Source organism: Elaeis guineensis, chromosome 2 (assembly GCF_000442705.2).
Source record: "Elaeis guineensis isolate ETL-2024a chromosome 2, EG11, whole genome shotgun sequence".
Taxonomy (NCBI): Eukaryota; Viridiplantae; Streptophyta; class Magnoliopsida; order Arecales; family Arecaceae; genus Elaeis; species Elaeis guineensis.
Window position 1 is genome coordinate 95884209 of NC_025994.2, and position 14634 is coordinate 95898842.

Here is a 14634-nt window from a genome sequence, read left to right on the forward strand (position 1 = left end):
GGAATCCCCTCATCCCTAAGATGAGCCGAGCTACAAGCAACAATAGCGAAAAGAATCTTTGAAGGATCAAAACATCAGAAATACTTATCCAAGCCAAAAAATTATTATACTTACTCAAAGATATCTCAAGACGCACCAAAGAATACACTACTTCCAAGAGACTGCTTAAAGGTGCCCAAACACCTTGGCCTACACTATCCGACTTGAAATAGGTTAAAATGATGCTACAATCTCCACGCATCAGATATTTGAATTAGGATTGGTGTCAGCTATTAAAAGCTAATGTATTCTCTTCATCCGATCTAATTCTAGTTCGGACTCAAGAGTAGGGGCCTTGTGTTATGGGTAGAAAATTTTTTTCTTAGTTAAAACCGACGTATAAGGAAGCTGGACCTGGTTCAATCTTGGTGCCAGTCGATCTATGACACCTGAGCTGATCTTATCCGACATAATAGAAAAGATTGATCTTTAGCCTCCATGCAGATCTTTAAATTCTGTGACCATCAGGAATAGCTGATGATGAGCGGATGAGAAAAAAATAACAAATATATCTCTCCAGATAAAGGAGAAAATAATAGGCATATCTCGCTCAGTAAGTCAAGGCTAACTATCCGATTCTCCTTCCTTTTCATGGCTCTTCAGCCTTTGCTGATAAATAGAGGCCTATGGGGGATCTTCAAGATATGAAATCATTTCTCTCACAAAACGCTTACTCATTCCCATCAATTTCAGATATTTGACTTGAGCGTCGGAGGATCCTTGTCGGAGCCAACTCCAGTCAGGGACTTATCTTATAGAAACTGCCACTGCCATCCTGTCGTCATGGATCTGTGGTCGCCATTTAGTTTCAACCAATCCGATCCAAAATGGATTTATGCCGCGACAACAGTATTGGCAGTTCATGTTTCTTGGATGAATGTTTGGTCATTGATGATGAGAAAGTAGAAATTCCAGGAACAGTTCGGCACCTGACCTTGAAGACTGATATCATTGATGCATTTATGGACACGTGCAAACTTCAAAACCTGCGGTCCATTTTATTCTTTGGTGATTATGACTCTGAAAAGTTCTATAATTTTCCTGATGGTATGCTAAAACAATCAAAAACCTGCGTGCTTCGGATTTATCATGCAGTAAAGTGGAGCTGAAGATGCTACTTGGTGCGATCAGTGGGCTATCACATCTACGGGACTTGGATGTTTCTGGCACTAAGATCAAACGACTACACAAGTCATTTTGTAGGCTATGCCATCTGCAAGTTCTGAACATGCGATCCTGCCACGTTCAAAGGTTGCTGGGAGACATGAACAAGTTAATCAACTCATGGCATTCATATGGATCAGAAGGGAACATAATTTCTCAAATTACTGGGATTAGAGATCTAACCAACCTTCTTGAATTAGAGGAATTCCGAGTCATGAATAAGAGGCAGCATGAGATTGGAGAGTTGAGGGGCTTGAGAAATCTGCGGAGATGGCTTTCGATCAAGAATCTTGAGAAGGCCTCCAACAACATCCCAGTCTTAATTAAAGAGCTGAAGATCAAGGGCTATAGAGGTATCTGATATCCAACTTGGATAGTAGAAATTAAATTTCTCACCAATCTAAAATTGATTGGTCTAGGATCTTGAGGCAAGTTGGGGAGTATGCCGCCGCTAGGGCAGCTGCCGTTCCTCAAGGATCTTCAGATTGAAAACATGCCAGCCGTAAAACGAATTGGTCGTGAATTTTATGGTGACACTGCTGTGGCATTTCCATCCTTGGATCTACTAATATTTAATGTCATCAATGGATGAGAGGAGTGGTTGGAAGCAGATGGCGCACAATTTTTACCTCTTCTCCATATACTCCTCCGTAAATGCTTGAAGCTAAGGGAAGTACTCTCTTCCTGTCCTCATCGCTTGTATATCTCAGCGTCATGGACTGTTGTGGTGCACTGTCCGGATGTTTGCAAATTCTCATGTTTCTCACCAATTTAAGGGTCGTTGGTTACCGCGACCAAGTATCTCTTTGTTTATCAAATTTGGGTGCTATCAAAAATTTGGACCTTTGGGATTGCCCGTAGATCAAGTTGGGGGGTTACGGTTCCTTACCACACTTGGAAAACTAGAATTCACAAAATGTCCTAAGCTCATCAAGTCCTCAGAGTCTGTGCAGCTCCTAGAGGAGAAGGGACTGGGAACTCTCAATCATCTCTGCATAGACGACATGATCCAACTTTAAAATCTGTGGAATTTTTTGGGAAGACTCCCCTCACTGCAGTGTTTGCGTATCTATTTATTGGTGCCATCGTATGAGTTACTTTACAGGCAAACAGGAGCTGTAGTTCCAGCAACTAACATCCCTTCAACAGCTGGAGAAAGCCTACCTGCTTCTTGGGTAAATTTCTCCTCTATCAGGAAGTTGCATGTACTGACCTGCCCTAAGGTTAGCTCACTGCCAGGGAATGGCTTGTCTACTTTGCTTAACGAATGACACGTGCCCTTTGGTGAAGGATCGATGCCAAGGAGGAGGAGCTGATTGACCAAAGATAATTGATCACATACCTTTCTTTCGTATTTATCTGGAAACCATACAAATGTTGTGAACTTTATGTTTGCTCTACATCCATTTGTCAGGTAAATTTCAAATTCTATATCTATATCATATATGCACACACAAACAAATTTTGCATCATCTACATATTAGTGACTCCAGATTACGGCCATGTACAAGGATAATACCTTTGCGAAGTCCTTATTTTTCAGTCTGGCTTGGTTCATATTTTCATAACTTTAAGAATATCCTCATTGTTTTTCTTTGATTTGGGTGGGGGTGTGAGACAGCCACCCAACTTTATTAAGAATGGAAGAAAAAGTACAGAGAAGTTGCAGGAGGAGGGTGGAGATAGAAGATTAGAGGTTTATAGGATCTAAAAATAGATTCAGGTGCATAGTTTTTTCCTTTTTTTGTTGAAGGAACAGGAGGTAGCAGAATGCTACTCCCTTTTTATTAAGGATGGCGAAAGGTTACAGAAGTGCACAGTGAGATCAGAGTAACAAAATTGAGGATCTAACTATGCTGTTGCAGCATAAAAGTAAACCAATCTTTGAAATTGGATCGAGCAAAAAAAATTAAGGCCCTGTTTAGATGTTTGGGCCTAAAATTTCATTGTATTCATGGATTTAATCAGTACAACCAGAAAAAATCAATCTGGATTAAATCTGTATTCACAAATACCCAGAAACCTTTGGAGTAGGTCAGAGGGAGAAAAAACAGGCATCAGCATGCAATTGAGCTGTATAACTCTTGTTCAATTGTGGTCTTAAAATTGACTGGAAACTTGTGTCTTTTACTTGCTTTTTAAAGTTTTTTTGGTAGCAAGCAATGGAGTGACCTTGCAAGGAAATTGCATCAAGTTACTATAGCTGGTAATCCACTCCACATCGAGTTCTTGTATGGTTTGTGGATCAACAAACACTTGCATGCTTTCCGTTGCTTGTGATAGGCTGTTAAATAAGAGCCTAATTCAGGGATGTCTTCAACTTAACTTTTTCAAGATAAACAAATGTTTTGATCATTCCGGAAATGTTTTCATCAAAGCTGTTTATCACAGCAGAAATTGGTTTGGACAGACGCGTAGAAGATCTTGGCTTAATATTCTCCGGTGTGGAAGGCTATAGTGAAATCTCTGGAACTGTTTCAGGCCTCTTCGGCATTTTGTTTGCAAATGTGGAAACTAGATTGGCTGAGTTTTTTTTTATTCTCAAATCAAGCTTGTCTCCATAGCTAGGCAGCTTAATTCAAAAGAACGGCAGAAGGCCTTCCTTTTTTTTTGTGGTAACTAGGCGCTTCTTGAATGGGAGATGCGTTGAGTCCGTTCCACGACCCTCCTCCCCCAGACCGCGTCCTTCGCCTCTAACGGTCTACGCCGATCCGGCTTGATAACCGGTCGATGCGAGTCAGATTTGCCACTCGGTTTTAATTTGTTTTCTGATTATTTTTGCCTGCCGATTTTGCTAGGTTTCCGCGATCTTCACTGAGATGGCGATGAAAATTAAATCTGCGGTAGCTGGAGGTAGGTTTCGTTCTTTTCCTTCTAGATCGGTGTGTAATGTTGAAATAATGTGAAGTTTTGCTCGAGATGTGATTGGGAAAATGCAAATATTGAAAATCTTGAACTTTTCTCAGCCACCATGCGTAAAATGCATCCTGAAAGGAAAAACTGGTTCATCTGATGTAATGGTTCTGATATTACCTTCATCAACAAATTTAAAGATTAGCTTATGCTTGTAGGATTGATTTCCCGTTTTTGAGAGGGGAGAGCGTTCGATTTCATTCTGGTGCACCTCTATTAGATATTAGGAGATCACCTGCGATTCTGATCCATGTATATGGAGGCTACCGTGGTCAGATGCGTGCCTAACTTTTGCGAAGAGCATAAATTTGTTCAGTGAGTTCATCTACTATTTATGTTTGTGCGCTTTCTTTAGGACATTCAGATGTTCAATCTGTTATCCAAAAGTGCTGTTTACACCCAAAAAATCAATTGGTGATTTGCCAGTTAGAGAAATGGTCAAAAATATTAGACCCATCAAGGTTTGGTTAATCAATATATGCATGGCACTTGGAAAGATTATGTTTGGCCACTAAGACAAGGTGCAACTGTGCGTAGTTTTTTGCTTGAATTTACTTCCTACAGAAAGTTATTTCGACCAAGAAGAAGTTGATCATGCAAGGAATTGCTGACAACCACCATGAGAATTACCAGGACAAGAAGCAACTGTCCGAGGGAAGTTTTTTTTTGAAATAGCTTCCTAAGGCAGCAACAAGATCTTACATGCCCTCTCTCTCAAATCCTTACACAATACTACAATAGACCTACATGGGTATCTAAACCAAATTGGCGACTTCAGCCTTTGATCATAGAACTAGGATTCTTCTCTAGATTTGAGGTTTAGTCTACTCCACTCCGCATATTAATTTTGGGCTGTCAAATATGGTTGAGATCAGATTGGGTGATGGTCGAGTGTTCTTCCTCCTTATGTCTTTCTCAATTTTATGTATGAGACATTTAGTGTTGCGTGAATTCAGATTAATTTGATGTTGATTCGATCCCTTTCATTTAATATTGTTCAGTTTTTAATGCATCTTTTGGTTTTCTTTTTCTTTTAGTCACTCAGCAATATTATGTCTTCTTACTTGGGTCATGAAAAAGAACCTGAGCATCCCTTTCATCCATCCGAATCAAGGTCGATCAAGGAGAGGAATATTAAAAATGTGAAAACAGGTGCAACACTCTTTTTTTTGCAGAATTCGCCTGTGAATAATTGGTTTTTAAATTTGGCGGCAGCATTTTTTTTTCTTTAAAGAAATGAGACTTGGTATATCATTGACTTTCAAGTAAATAGAATAGATATGAGCAGTATATTTGCTATACTGTGATTGTTGTTGCTAACATTGGTTCACTGTGGAATGGTTGATATTGGGTTAATTGTGCCAATGATGTACCTTGTGGCATTGCCTATAATATCTGGCTGTTTCACTAAAAGGTCCTAATGTAAAATCTGAATACTCCAAGTTTCTTAATCTTATTTTGCCAATTACTTTAACACATGTAAAAGTTTGGCAGTTCCCACGTAAGTTCAATATCAGGTTCTCTCGGGAAACTTTGGATTTCTGAAATCTTACATTTAATTTTAAAAAATATGTTAAAGCAAGTAAACGTTGTTCAGAGTTCCAATTGGAATCATATTAAAGCAGTTAAATTCTGTTATATGTGAAGGGAAAAAACAGCAACAACATTTTTATGTCAAGGTGGATATGCAAACTGCAACCCCAACCACAGCTTATAGCAGTTTGTTCAGTAATGAAATTTTAACTTTTGGCATAAATTACAGTTCACATACAAACCATGGAATGGGCTAAAGTTTTCTAAATTGGAAAACAGACTCCTTTCTTCTGCCTATTTTTCCCTTAAATTCTCTGTTTTGCTTATAAATTCATCCAATGTTTCTGTGGCATAAGTTGCTTGCTGGGAGTTTTCTCATTTGCAAGGCTTAACTGGTGCATCTAAATTTTTAATGAGGGCTCAAACCATAGAGGGGACTAAAGTTTTCTAAATTTTGAAAATATACTCCTTTCTTCTGCCTAATTTTTCGTTCAATCCTCTATTTTGCTTTTAAATTCATCCAATGGTTCTGTGGCATAAGTTGCTTGCTGGGAATTTTTGCATTTGGAAGGCTTAACTGGTGCATCGCAATTTTTAATAAGGGCCCAAACCTTGCCTGTGCTTATATTGCAATTCTTTCCTTATCACTTGCGATACTACTTTCTCCCAAAAAGTACTTTTGATGCAGCCCATCTAATTTCTTTAAAAAAAGGTTCAAACCTGAGATAAATCTGCAAAATCCTCAGTTTACTTCTCAAATATACTTCCATGCATCATTGGTTGGTTCCCTATTCATCATTGGTTGGTTGATACAGGTTGGTTTTGTCAGTCACTTCCAAGCCTTGAGAACCTTGGAAGCTACAAAACTTTCACTAGGTCACCTCGTGGATCTTCTTTCTATTCGGGAACTTCACGGCCAATGAATTCTTCCCATGGAAGCTGAGCCCTCCCTGCAAGTCAAGCCTTATCCGAATCCACCAAGGTTGTTTCAAACTGTCCATTATCACCACATCTGCCTCTGAAGAAGCCACAGCTGAGTGCAACCTATTCAATTTCGCATGGTATATTTGGAGCTGCTGTAGCATTCTCTATCCTGTTAATTCCTGCTGCTATGAAGTTTAGCGTTTTGTATGATGTATGAAAGCCAATTTCTGAAGTTGCTTCTGAGAGAGCTTTTTCAAAATCTGTAGAAGCCAAATGTGGATCTGTTTTCAGATGACTATCCTAGAAGAATGGCATTCAGACTCGCATAGATTCTTGTTTTATTTGCAAATTACCATCCAGAATAAGTAGGAACCTGCTTCTGAAACTTTAATTCTTCTAACTATTTTTGCACTTTGGTTGTTATGCTTTTCATTGTGTTGAAATTAGATTGTATTCATTCTGTGAAAAGTGTGACAAACGCCATTTTCTGCTTCTAAACTTTGAACCTTTCTCCAGTGAATACTGAGCGGAGGATAGGGTGCATACCGGCTTTGGTCTACTCTTACCTAGCTGCAGTTTTTCCCACTCCACATGTATTCAGGTGTAGGGTTTGTGGAACGTAGGATATCAAAGTTACCTTGGCCCCAAGAATGGTCCCACTGAACATTTGCTTGGTTTCATATAGTTTGCATTTGGTGCATCGCTCGACAATTTTGAAAGGTAATCTGGATTGCCTTCAAAATAGATTACCATCATTAAATTGTCAGTAATATTGATTACTGTATTTGATACATGTAGGTAATATTGCAGTAAAATTATTGAAAATTTTGATTGACATATTTGGTATGACAATCAGATTACCGATAATATGAAATCAAATTTCTAAAATACTCCTTTAATCTAATAATATAATATAATATATTATATTATATTATATTATATTATTTTAATAATATAATAATATAATATAATATATTATATTATTGTTTATAATAGTATTATATTATATATTATGTTATATTAATAAAAGATATTATTATAATATATTAATATATTACAATATAATAGTAAAATAATATAATTAATATATTGTTATGTAGAATAATATTTATATAATATATATTACAATATATTAATATAATATATAATATTATATGATAATATAACAATATATTATTATAATATAATATAATACTACAATATATGTTATAAGATATTAACATAATATAATATATATTATATTAATATATAATAAAAATATAATAATATATAGTCATATAATATTAAATATATTTAAGTAATTAATATAATATAATATAATATATTTTAATATAGTATATTATAATATTATATTATGATATTCTAATAAACTATTATATTATAATATAATATATTATATTATTTTAATAATATAATATATTATCCTATATTATTATTGTTGAGGTGGATCCTCATTGCTAAGCCAATCTCATCAGGTCGATCTCATCAGAAAGTTGAGGTCATCAGGAGACTGACAGCTGAGCTCATCATAAATCCGACCTCATTATGAGTCCGACCTTATCATAAGGCCGACCTCATCATTATCTAGACATATGGCAGTAGATTATTATTATCTGAGTTAGAGGCTACATTGTCCCATAACCGATCTGCCTCTCCAATATTATCTTCTAATCAACTGTCCAAAATTATCAGTAAGCAGAATGCTCACCTCGATTTGCTTTCGATCTCATTCATCTTACTTCAGTTAGCAGCTCACTTGGATCGATGATCAGGAGGCACCACTCGATGGGCTCATTCAACCGATCTGATTATCGATATCGATCGAGCAATTGATGGTTGAGCGCAACCGTCATGTAGTCCCATGAGTCACATCAAATCATGTCATCTAGGAGCCATACCCTTAGCGATCTGCTGCACATCGTGATGGGATACTCCAAAGTCATTAATTATGCTACACGTATGGTATAACCCACCGCCACGGCCACCTGTGCACCAAACAAAAGACAAATGTGCTATCAGAGTCAGAGGGATGATCTGTATTGCTCAGTACGGCCAAGAAATCGAGAATGGGCTTCTCTTCTCTCCCTCTTGATCTTAATCCCTCTATAAATAGAGATAAGAAGGGACCCTCCAGGTATGCAGGCAAACACATAAGTCAAAATTCTGCCTCTCTCGCTCCTTCATCTATTGAGATAGAAACTGATATGAGCATCGGAGGATCTCCGTCAGAGCAATCTCTGATCAGGACTTATTTTGCAGATTTCGCTGTTGCCTCCAGACATCACCGACTGACCTTTTTTCCATCGGGCCCCGATTGACCCAACCTCCATCCAATTTTTAGTTCAATAGATTGTAAGCCCTTGCTCTTGTCTTCGACCCTCTCGATTGTGCTCTTTCTCCGATGAGCTGACATCCTCTTCCGACTTCTTACCGTTCGGTACTTAGGTGCGACAATCTGACTATCCCGTCGGAGATAGACCGCAACAGTTTGGCACACTAGATAGGAGAAAGAAGAAACATTCTTCCAAGAGTTGCAATGGCCAAGATAAGAGTGCAAAATACCTCCGCAGGCTTCGCTCGATGCTCATCTTGCTATGATGCCCCATTGGTGACCCATAGGGAGCCTAGTGCTTCACGATGGGTGGTAATAGCAGACCAATAATAATTTACTGCCTTGCTATAGCAAGTTAAAATATTAATGGAGGTTGTCCATAGTCTCTAACAGACTATAGAGCAGTAGCAGCCACAGCGGTAGAAGGATTTGGCATCGTAAGATGTGCCTTCTAGGTACAGCCACCAGCCTCGTTCTCCATCCTGCCACTCGACTTGATACTCTCATCAGACAAGTCATCAACCCATCCAGTAGTCACCACATCCTGACTCCCGATAGGCCCCACATGCCGATTTCGATGATCATCAATCTCCTTTCCCTCGATGAGCCTCACACAAGGGGAAGAGACCCCAATCTTCATCAAGTTCTTCTTCGTCTGGGGAAGGTTCTATCCCAAAATATTTCAAGCATCCCGACGAGTCTCAACGGCAGTTGGACGAATATGATCGTAAGCTGAAGGAGCTTGATCGTCGTCTGGATCAGCTCCAAACAAATAATTAGGATCCCATTGGCGAGCTTGGCATCAACACCCATCCCTCCTTTTCTCGATGGATCCTCGATGAACCGATTTTGAGCTAGTTTAAGACACCGCAGATAGAGCTATACAACTGCTTTATCAATCTGCTCGACCACCTCGAGAGCTATAAGGCTCTTATGCTTCTTCAGGAGGCATCCGATGCCCTTCTCTGCATCGTCTTTTTGATTACTCTTCAAAAAATTGCTCGAACATGGTACTCCAGACTTCAATCAGAGAATATCCATTCGTTCAAGTAGTTTGATCAATTCTTAATGATGCACTTCGGCACCAATCGAAGAGTGCCACAAACCTCCGACAGTCTTTTTTCCATCAGACAGTAAGATGAAGAATCTCTACGAGGCTTCATGGCACGTTGCAATTCCACCACTTTGGAGGTCCGGGACCTCAACGGATCGACGACCATCGTAGCCATGAAGTGGATACTGCACAGCTCCAAGTTTACCTACTCTCTAGACAAGATGTTTCCTTAGACATATACCGAACTCCTCGAGCACGCACATAACTACATCTGAGCTGAGGAGGGTGCAACTAACCGGCACCAATCTGAGGGCAAGGGTTAGAAAAAAAAGATCAAGAAAGAAGAAACCTCCATGGAACCCAACTGAGTCCGCACTGGGAGGGAGGCTCTACCTTTTCGACCAAGTCTGAAGCCTAAAAACTTCGATGATAGGTATGATAGAGGGGGAGGACTATCTTCGACGATCCTAACCGATGAAGTCAAAGGCAACATTTTGTAACTAGAAGTGCTACTGTCAATTCCATCATGATCACAATCATAATACCAAAGAATGCATCCAGTTGAAGAATGAGATAGAAAACCTCATAAGGTGGAAATATCTCAGAAAGTATGTTTGGGACCGACCTGTGCAGCTGCCTGGTGATTCTCAGCTATAGCTGCATCCTGAGGAAGAATCTCATGCTCAACCTACGGCGGCGTGATCAACATGATCTCAGTAGGATCAAGACTTCAAGGGGTAGATGACTCGAAAAGCTCCTCCAAATGTCAGCGGACAAATGACGATATCATCTTCTTCGAGGAAGATCTGCGAGGAGTCTAAACTCCTCATAATGATGATGTTGTTATATCAATGACAATAGCTAATTATGATGTAAAATGATGTCTTATTGATAATGGAAGCTCAGCCAACATGATTTTCTATGATTATTTCTCTCATATATGACTTTTTACTAACCAACTTAAACCAGTCAACATTCTTCTAATCGGATTCACTGGCGACTCGATCAAGATAGAAGTAGAGATATAACTTTCTGTCACTGCCAGGCAACTACCTCGACAATCGATTGTGCGGCTTAATTTTCTTATGGTTTGGATTCCTTCTACCTACAATGTTATCTTGGGACAACTTGGACTAAATCCACTCCGAATAATTGTCTTGACATGCCACTTGCTCGTGTATTTTTCGATGAGGAAAGAAATCGATGAAATGAGGGGAGATCAACAGTTGGCTCGAGAGTGTTACTTAACCATAATCAAAGAAAAGAACCAACTAAAACTCTTCCCATCGACGATGGACTGGATCAAAGAGAAGAAAAAAGTCGAAGAAAACCAACAGAGTGACTCATCTTGGTGCCCCTTAATGGTGAAGACCCGACTAGAACCATCTAGGTTGGATCTTCACTAAGCGACGAACTATGGGAGGAGCTCATCATCTTTTTGAGGAGGAATGCAGATATTTTCATTTGGTCTATCTTAGATATGCTAGGCATCCCACCTAATATAATTGTCCACTGATTAAATATCAATGTTAAGCACAAGCTGGTGAGACAAAAGAAAAGAAGTTTCACTCTTGAGTGATAGAGGCCATCGACAAAGAAGTTGATATATTACTAACAGTTGACTTTATTCATGAGGTGATCTATCCAGATTGACTCATGAACATCGTGATGGTAAAGAAAACTAATGGCAAATGGCAAATATACATTGACTACACCAATCTGAATAAAGCTTGTTCTAAGGATATCTTTTCACTCTCCTGGATCGATCAATTAGTTGACGCTATGTCGGGCCATCAACTACTCAGTTTTATGGATATCTTCTTCAGTTACAAGTAGATTCGAATGACACCTGAGGATGAGGAGAAGATGGCGTTTATCATTGACAAAAGATTTGTACTACTATAAGTCATACCTTTCGATCTTAGAAATATCAGAGTTACATATTAGAGATTAATCAATAAAGTTTTCAAGAATCAGATCAATCGCAACGTGAAGGTCTACAATGATAACATACTCGTGAAGAGCAATAAAGCTACTCTCCATATCGCCAGCCTGATGGCAGCTTTCGATGCGTTGAGGAGATATCAGATAAAATTGAATCCAACTAAGTATGCCTTCGACGTCATATCAAAAAATTTTCTCGATTTCATGGTGACAAGGCGAGGCATCGAGGCCAACTCCAAGAAGATCAATACGGTTCTCAACATAAAGCCTTCAACTTCTCAAAGGAATATTCAGAAGTGGTGGGATGCATTGCATCTTTAAGCCAGTTCATCTCCAAGTCTGCAGAGTGACGCTTCCCCTTCTTTAAAATCCTCAGGCAGATAAAAGACTTCACTTCAACAGAAGAATGCCAGAAGGCTTTCGACGACTTAAAGCAATATTTAGGTTATCCTCCACTTCTGACAAAGTCAAATACTGATGATGAATTATTCATGTATTTGGCTGTGACTGTTGAATTTGTTAGCTTGGTGCTGATCTGAGAAGAAAATAAAGTACAAAAATCAATCTACTACATAAGTCAGATGTTATACAGAGCTAAAGTCAAATATTTTCGGATCAAAAAGATCATCTTCATGATCATAATGACTATTCGATGACTATGACCTTATTTTCATATCCACTCAGTGAAAATCCTGATCGATCTCTCTCCAAAAACTCTACTTCAATGGCCAAACATTTTGGAGAGAATGGCCAAATGGGTAGTAAATTCAGTGAGTTCGATCTCTCTTATGTCCCACGATCCTCAATGAAGGTTCAGATACTCACCGACTTTATTATCGAGCGTACTTAGATCGACGATAGCTAAGTCGAGGATCGACCCCAAGGAGAGGCTTCGGATTCAGCATGGATTCTATGTATGGATGGAGCTTCAAACACCCAAGGCTATGGTATGGGTCTCATTTTAGCCAACGTCGACAGAATGATGATCGAATATGCTCTTCGATTTGACTTCAAAACTTCAAACAATCAAGTTGAGTATGAAGCTCTGATTGTTGGATTGAAGATCACTAAAGATCTTGATGTAAAGTGTCTAAAGGTATTCACCGACTCACAACTGATCATCGGATAATTGATTGCTGTTGTCGGCAGTCAAAAATAAAAATCAACTCAAATTATATATAGAGGATGAGTCGGAATCGTATCCTTGAAGATCTAGGATAATTATTTCACAAAAAAAATAGTAAAAAAGAATTGATTGTGTAAAAATTTAAAAATAAAATAAAAAAAATTAAATTATAAGTTTAAAGTAGTTTGTGAATGTACACAGGTCAGAGAGATAATCTAGAAATTTTGAATCCATCATGCAAAACATAGCTTATTTTTTTTAATGTTGCAATATTAATACTTGTGATTAGGATATTAGTATAGTTTATCTCTGAGAGGTACGGATTATATCTCTAGATCACGACTCGTCCATTTAGAGTATAAACTATCTAAATCTAATTACAAGATATAAAGTTTAATCTAACATATGACAATCTATCTCTCCTATGCATGTATCATATCCAGAGATCATGGCATGCCTGTAGAGGATATAGGCCGTACAGACTAGATCAATATTTTAAAAAAATAAAAAGATATAAAATAAGTATAATTTTATTACATAAAAATTAAATGCAAAAAAAAGGAACCCATTTACAGACTTCATCATCTTTCTGGGTTGAAGGTGTCTAGCCTTGCATAGAGATCTCCAGCACTTTTTTCATATTTTGCCCTTTCTCCCAAAGCCTAAAACAATAAATAGAAAAAAAAAAAAAGAAAAGCCTTTTGCTGTCGCTTGCACCCCTCTTTGTTGCCCGCTTTTGCTCTCTTCCTTGGATGATTTTTTTATGGAACTGTAGCCCCCTTTTTATAGCCTTCAGTGCCTTCCCAAGTCCTGGCCATCCATGGAGTCCCAAATCTTCTCAAACTCGGGTCCCAAAATGCATCCTAGGTGATCTACAAACTCTAGCTTTTGGATTGCAATCGAACGCTTCAAAATCACCCCAAAACTTGCTGCCCAGTGCCTAAGAATCCATGCTTACCGTCGGATCTAGCTTATCTCCACTTTGGGCCGTTGGATCGCTTGTGATCTTTGTTCTGAACCATTGGATGGTGCTAAAAATTTCTTCTATTTAGTTCTCCCAGCCGGCATCAAGTTGCAGCCATTGGATCACATAGAGCTCACTTCTGGACCATTAGATCGCGCCAAGTTAGTGGGCCACCACTGCTTGACATGGTTAGGAGCATTCCTAACCATTAATTAGATGTTCTGAGCCAATTCAATCATCTGATGGTGCAAATCCAACCCGTCTCTCCGTGCCCCACAACATGGATCGAGTTGTGGATCGTGCCTCATTTCTATGGATCGGTCGGTCGGTCCATAGTACACCAAGCAGTATGATGGGCCGATTTTGGGTCAATTTGGTTTTCGATTTGGGTTGATTTGTAGTCCAATTTAAGTCTTTTTTGGATCTCTATTTGGGATCCATTTTGAGTCTGATTTGCTTCTATTATTTTTTTTAACCTACGAATCGGGGTCTTTGTATTGATGATTATCTTTCTTGTAAAACACAAGCAAAAACTTTAGTTCTTAAGGAATAAAGGTCAATTGATAGATATTTTGATGCTTTCATTGAGATATTTAATGTGCTTATCATCCCCCCCCAACTTGAGCTTTACTTGTCTTCGA

The 14634-nt window shown here is 38.6% G+C and overlaps 1 pseudogene; it reads left to right on the forward strand.

Moving 5' to 3' along the window:
- Positions 1-14634, forward strand: part of LOC114914641 (putative disease resistance protein RGA4) — a 170102-nt pseudogene that overhangs the window by 15694 nt on the left and 139774 nt on the right.